General features: G+C 35.1%; 1 pseudogene; it reads right to left on the bottom strand.

The window, feature by feature from the left end:
* Positions 1-3,953: 3,953 nt before the first annotated feature.
* Positions 3,954-7,805, bottom strand: part of LOC147000075 (Y-linked testis-specific protein 1-like) — an 11,439-nt pseudogene continuing 7,587 nt past the window's right edge.

A 7,805-nucleotide genomic window follows, 5' to 3' on the forward strand; every position in this document is an offset into this window, starting at 1 on the left:
CCAAAGTTGCCTGTTTTGATATTTTCTGCTGACCCTCATGGCTTTAGTCCCCTTCCCTCTCTTAATACCTGCTTATGTTCCCTCTTCCCCTCTCTGTTGGCTTTCCCACTCAGGTCCCTCCCTCTATCCTCACCTTCTGTGATTGCTTTTTTTTTAGATGGCACATAAACGATTTATTGATAGATTTAGACCCATAGATAGATGCAATAGAAATAACAAAATAATCACATAACTAATTGCTTTTTGTATCAATTCCCTTTATTAGCCCACCATCTGCATTTTTCTTCAGATGCCCTCTTGTATCTTAGTCTGCATCCTATCAGAAGAAACACATCTATAAAGCAATCTCAAAACATTTTTGGTGGAAATGATACCTTACAACCCTGACATTGCGAATCTCCACATACTTCATTGTGGACTCTTTCCCTGCATTTTTTTTTAATTTGGTAAATGAATTTGGTAAATTAATTACAAAATTTAATTTTGTAAATTCCTCATTTACATTTCCAGTGCTATCTAAAAAGTGGGATTGAGGAATTGTTACTTGCACCTTCGTCCTTTTTACCTTCTTGAGTTCTGTGGATTGTATCCTGGGCATTCTGTATGTTTTTGGCTAATATCCAATTATTAGTGAGTTCATACCATGCATATCCTTTTGGGTCTGAGTTACCTCATTCAGGATGATACTATCTAGATCCATGCATTTTTCTGCAAAACTCATGATATTCTCATTCTTAATAGTTGAGTAGTATTTCATTTTATAAATGGATTACATTTTCTGCATCCATTCTTTCTTCTAAGACATGGTACACTGAATCTAGTAGAAGAGAAAATGCTAAAGTGCCTCATACTCATTGGCAAAGGGGGATATTTCCTAAACAGAACTCCAATGGCTCAGGCCTTAAGATCATGAGTTGATAAATGGGACTTCATGAAACTGCAAAGCTTCTGTAAGGCAAAGGATATAGGGAACAGGGCAAATCAGTAACCTACAGATTGGGAAAAAGTCTTTACTAACCCCAAACCAGATAGAGGGTTAGTATTCAAAATATATAATTAACTCAAGGAGCTAACTAACAACAAACCAAACAACTCAACCCAATTAAAAAAAACAAAAAAAACAAAACAAACAAAAAAAAAAAAACAGGATATAGAACTAAACAGAGAATTTACAACGGAAGAATCTTGAATGACTGAGAAGCATTTAAAGAAATGTTCAAAATCTTTAGTCATCAGGAAAATGGAAATCAAAACGACCCTGACTTTCCACCTTACACAAACCAATATCTCAGGTGACAACACATGTTGGTTATGATGTGGAGAAAGAGGAACACCGACTTCCATTGCTGGTGGGATTACAAACTGGTAAAATCACTCTGGAAATCAATATGGAGGTTCCTCAGATAATTGGAAATAAATCTACCTGAAGTCTCAGCTTTTCCACTCTTGTGCATATGCCAAAAGGTGTACCACCATGCTACAGGAGCACACGTTCCACTATCTTCATAGAAGCCTTATTTGTTATAGCCAGAAGCTGGAAAAAACCCAGATGTTCTAATCTATTAGCTTCAAATTCAGGTTTACAGCTTTGAGTGACTAGATGAATTATGTAATGAGAATTGGCATTTTACTTTATTACTAATATTTGGGAAAGGACTTTTCCTTTATTTTAGAAATGACGTTAGCTAAAAGTTTTCTTCTTTCATTAAATACATTTTATTAAGTGGAAATAGCTCTGCTCCATCTTCAAGTAGCCAAGTACTTTTACTTTGAAGAAGAGCTGGTTTTTCAGATGTCCTGCTATGGAAACTGTTAACATCACATGGTTTGGTTCCTTAGAATATTCACCTGGGAAGTTACATTTGCGTGTCATTTTTAGGGAAGAATTGTATTACTTGAAAGTGAGTATCCTTTTTTATATATACTGATAGAGTCTGTTTGCTAATATTGCGGGAAAAATTTTTTCGTTTATGAGAGACATTGGTCTCTAATTACTTTGCTACTTTTTCTGGCCTCTGAATTTTATTGATATTGGAGTTTACACTGAATTTATAGAACTTTCCTCCCTCCCTCCCTCCCTCCCTCCCTCCCTTCCTCCCTCTCTCCCTCCCTCCCTCCCTCATTCTCTCTCTCTCTCTCTCTCTCTCTCTCTCTCTCTCTCTCTCTCTCTCTCTCTCTCTCCGTGTAAGAATCTATACAGTTATTAGTGGTGACCAAGCCTTTTCTGGGAAAGTTGCACGAGGGTAATGCAAATGGTTCTCCTTATGGCAAAGCATGAGGACTTGGTTTCCCACAAGACCTGTGTGGATTTTTGTACAAAATATCCTGGCCTTTCCAGAGGGAATACTAGGTCTGCTTTTGTCTTGCGTTTCCATTCCCATTGTTTTGGCTTTGCTATTAGCATTTTCTTTCACTTTGTCTGTGATAGATGTTTCCCCAGATTCGGAAAAAGAAAGCTCCGACTGTGATTCATTCTTATTTGTCTCTGAGGATTGTATGAATGGAGCATATCACTAATCTTATGTTTGTTAATCATGATAATGTGGTTGAGTCAACACTGGGGCATGGTCTGGGTACATTAGCTAATTTACAATGTTCTCTCCGGATTTGAACTTGGTTCTGACAGCAATTTGCACACATAACAGCTAGATGATTATCAAAAAAGTAAGAAAGACTTGCTGGCTCTTTGATTCCAAGACTTATCAGAGACATTCAGAGGTCAGCCAAGCAAGAAGAGCAATTAAGTCAGGTTACTAATTTGCTGAAATGCCTTGGCCTTAGAGGAATTGGGTCTTATGATTAGAATTTGGGAAGACACTACTTATCAATAATTAAATTAGAATTTATTTGGCATATAGTCAATCACCTCTCTATACTGTACCCAAAATTGTTATCAACCCAGGTCACTTGGTTATGTACCAATGTGCTGGGTTTGATATTAACTGCTTGCTGAGGATGTATTTCTTCTCTCCTGATACAGATCATGGGTTAACAGAAAACCATAAGGTATTGAGAAGAAAGAAGGGAAAACATACAGTATGCACATTGTTGTTAAAACTAGAAAGTTCTTAAAAGAGATTGTATGTGAGAAAATGAGGAAATAAAGGTAAAACTTTTCCAACTGTGAAAAAATAAATGTATAAATAAAGATAACCTCAGCTGACTCAATGCCAGAGTGTGTGAACTGCACTTCTCCAAGTCTTCTTTCAAAGATTCCACATGATCTTTTTTGATTTCAAACATAGCTGAAGTTAGATTTAGCCAATTTATTTCATATTCTTAAAGATGGAGATTGGTTTAGGATTTCTTAAGTTACAAGTTGAATTTCATTAATGCTTACCTGGCTATTCATCTTGATTTTTTTCATATTTACTTAGGTCTAGTAGGTTGTTATACTTTTTTCAGTCTAGGTAGAGGTTTAGAAATTTCAATGTCTTCTTATGGACATAGCTTTTAATTCTAATTTCCATTCTTATTTTCATATATAATAATCTTATGGTCTTTGTCCTTCATCATTTTTTCATTATTTTCCTTTGATTTCATTTGGACTTCATTTTATAAAGTGTTTATTAAGGAGTCTTTGTAGTATTTATTTAAAACTGTGCCATATTTGCTTGGTTGGAGATTGTCTTAGTTAAGGTTTTACTGCAGGGAACAGACACCATCAGCAAGACAACTCTTATAAAGGGCAACAATTAATTGGGGCTAGCTTACAGGTTCAGAGGTTCAGTCTATTATCATCAAGGCATGGCAGTATCGGGCAGGCATTGGGCTGGAGGAGCTGAGAGTTCCACCGCCTGTTCTGAAAGCACCTAGGAGAAGACTGGCTTCTAGGCATCTAGTACAAGGGTCTTAAAGCCCACGCCCACAGTGACACACCTACTCCAACAAGGCCACACCTACTCTAACAAGGCCACAACTCCTAATACTGCCACTCCCTAGGCCAAGCATATTCAAACGACCACAGAGTTGTAGATCAGTTTATCAGTGTTGCCCACAACTGATGTGATATTGCCTATAACCCCAGCATTAAGAATACAGAGGGGCAACGATGAGCTTAAGTATGTTTTGTTCTACAAGAAAATTGAGGTGAGCCTAAGCTTCATTAGATCATGTATGTAAAACAAAAATATCCATCTCCTAGTTCTTTGAGCTGGGAATCTTTGTTTTTCTCTATTCCTATTAACTTTAGATTTGGTCTTTTCATTCGGTCCTGAATTTTCTTGATGTTTTGGATTAGGAGTATTTTATGTTTTGAATTTTCTTTGACAGTTGTGCCAATCTCTTCTACTGTATCTTCTACACCTGAGATTCTCTCGTCTATCTCTTGTCTTCTGTGTGTAATACTTAAATCTGTAATTCCTGACCTCTTTTCTAGGTTTTCCATTTCTAGGTTTGCTTCCATTTGAGTTTTCTTGATTGTTTCTACTTCTACCCTTAGGTCTTAGATTGCTTTATTCAATTTCTTCACCTGTTTGCCTGTGTTTTCCTGTATTTCTTTCAGTGAGTTATTGGGATTCTCCTTAAAGGACCCTATTACCTTCATTGGACAGGATTTTAGGGCAGATCCTTGATTTTCAGGTGTGTTGGTGTATTCAGGGCTTGTTTGGTGGGAGAACTGGATTCTGATGATTCTCATGTGTTTTGGCTTCTGGTGCTTATGGTCTTGAGCTCACCATCTGGTTATCCCTGGTGTTTGTTGGTCTGAATGAGGGTATGGAGTCTGCCTTTTTTGTACCTGGTTGCTTCAGGTGCCCTGGTAGGCCTGTGGCCCTGACTGTAACTGACCACCTGTGGGGCCTTCCAACTGGGCGCACTTCACAGAGGCAGAAAAACTGCTGATCTGTTGCCCTGGCTGCAATAACAAACTACAACTTTGTTAATCTTGTACTTATTTTTTTCCCTGATATTTATCTAGAGGTGCTACTAATTGCTTGAAAAAAAATGCTCAAATTCTTGCTTACCCTTGTCATGTTTTGATGTTCAGTTGTATCAGAATGCATTTTATTTATATAAATTCTTGATTGTTTAGAACATATTGAAGATTATACTTCTAATGGGTAATATAGTTTCTTTTTTATGGCCAATAGTGATTTATTTGTCTCTGATTATTTTGTTTCCTCTAGTATTTATGTTACATGATACTGGTACCCAAACTCATTTTTTTAAAATTCTTTTCTTTGTATTTGTTCATGGAAGAAGGCATTGATACTAGAACCACATGCATGCTAGTAAATTGATCTACCATTGATCTATATTGCCAGCCCCCTTGCTCTATTTACATATATGTCAATATAGTATATTTTTCCCTAATCCTCTAAATTTCAACCAGTCAAAATGACAAAATTTGGATTGAGTTCATTTATAACAGAACATATCTAATTTACACTGTTTTTCTGCTCAGAACCTCAGAAATTTTACTGTTGTCTTTAGATGACATACATACAAGGGACCTATCACTAATAATATCTAATATTTTATTATATTCATGTTTCCTATTGTATGTGTTATCACTTTTATTTCTGTTCTTGTTTTGTTTATTTGTTGAGTTTTTGTTCTTTCTTTGCAGTTACACCCTTTTAAAAACACTTATTAGATTTTAAAGATTTTGCATGTATCATTTTTCAGATTGTTTCACATATTAAAATGTACATTTGGCTTATAATAACTTATTCTCCACTATGAATAATTGTAGAATTCTCCTACCATCTCTCCTCATTTTTCCCCAAATTTTAAGATTTTTAAACCAGATAGTACCATGAATTTTATGATAATAATATAATATGAAACACTTGTAATGAATAATAGTCTCTTTTATGAGTAACATTATCTTTCTATTGTTTTTATTTCAATTTCTCCTAGAATAATATAGTTAATTCTCTTATTCTTTGCCTGAGAAAGACTTAACAAACATCACAGTTTTGTTGTATATGGATGTTGTTGATTGTTAGTGTTTACCTTTCAAAACAGGGAAAGTTTCTCCCATTCTTTCCTTCTGATTTTGATCATTTCCAAAGAGAAATTCATTACATTCTTCTAAAAGTAAGTAATAATTTATACTAGAATCCTTTAATGATTTTTTCTCCCTTTCTTGGCATAATTAACTATGTTATGACTAGCCGTATACTTTCATAAATTTCTGGCATGGTACGTTCTCATTATTTTTATACCTTCAGCTTTCTGTCTTTTGCCATATTTGTGTAGTGTTCAGTCTTCATTTACGCAATAATGAATAAATAGTCTCCATACTCTCTTAGTCCCCTCTCTATGAGACTGTGATGTTAGGAACATGTGAGTTTTTGATTCATTGTTTAACCTTTAATTCTTGTCTACAGTTTCATGAAGCTTTTCATTGTCTATTTTCATTGATTATTTCATTTTATATTTCTTTTCTTCACAGTGTATTGATCTCTCTGACTTCATCTTTCTGATTATGTACAATATGCCTGTCACTACTCTGTTAAGCCAGTCTACTGGCCATTTGGTAGTTCTGTCACTTTTTCAGTTCTATATATTTATTTTGTTTGACTGCCTTTTTGACTTATTTATTAGTTTGATCATTTCCTGTTCTGCCTTATTTTTAGCAGCTGGAATGCTCTCAAAAAACCTTTTTTTAGGACCTTGAAGAAATGGACTCCTATGGCTTGATATCCATTCTGAGGACTGTTCTTTTGAAATCTAGGACCTATATATTCTTTTTCTACACTGCAAGACAATGCATAACTACCACTGCCTTGGTCTTCTTCGTGGTGCTCAAAGTTAACCTTAGTTTATATTGCTCATGCAGCATTTTAGAATTTTATTAGAATGTCATTCACTTACACTGTCCACAGTATTTAGATCGATCATTTGAAGGAATTGTGGGGAATAGGCCTAATTTTCTTATTTGTATAAAACTCATTTATAATAAAATACAACATATAAAAAAAGGCAGGGATTTCTTATAGTGGCTACAGTGTTGAGTAAAAAAAAAAAAGTTTCATTTTCTTTCTGAAGGACTTTATGAACTATACTCATAAGGAAAATATCTTTGGGTCATATCAAGTCACATGGACTACTGTAGGCAATAGTACAAGCATATCACAGTATTATCCCAGAGAAACAAGAAGGTAGAATCAGCTCTGATTATTACATAAAACTTTTAATGCTTAACAAATCTTCCTTTTAGAAGTAAAATTATTAATTATATTTGAAATCTGAGACATGAAAGAATAGTGTTTTAGACGTTTTTATAAGTCTTGATTTTTTTGTGTTTTGCAAATTGTATCTTGTATCTTGGATATTCTAAGTTTTTATAGTTGTTTGTTTTGGGGCTTCTAGTGTATTTTTAGAAGCTGTTGGTAGGAGTTCCTCTATGAAGGTAGTGAATCTGTGGGATTTCCTTGATTCAACAGGCCAAGTGTGGAGCATTCTTTGTTGAGAATGTCTCTATTCTATTGGTCTTTGGGTAGGTCTATGAGACATTTTCTTGGTTAATGATTGATATGTGAGGGCCCATCACTGTGGGTAATCTCATCAGTAGTCGGGTAAAAAAGTCGTCTACACATATAAAAGGGAGGCTTTTAGGCTGTATTTTAAAAAGGTAGCTGAGCAAGCCATGGGACAGATAGTGATGTAAATAAAAATGTCCCCTATAGACTCATATATATGAATATTAGGTCACCGGAAAGTGGCAGTGAGTTTAAATACTAGAATGAATATGAGAATGTGTGGTTTCAGAGGAGGAAGTGGATGTGTCAACAAGGTGGGGCTTTGAGTTTTCAAGAACCCATATAATGTTTGAAATGTTAGTCATGGGTCTTTGA

Source organism: Mus caroli, unplaced genomic scaffold (genome assembly GCF_978045245.1).
Source record: "Mus caroli unplaced genomic scaffold, Mus_caroli_1 scaffold_22, whole genome shotgun sequence".
In the NCBI taxonomy this organism is placed as follows: Eukaryota; Metazoa; Chordata; class Mammalia; order Rodentia; family Muridae; genus Mus; species Mus caroli.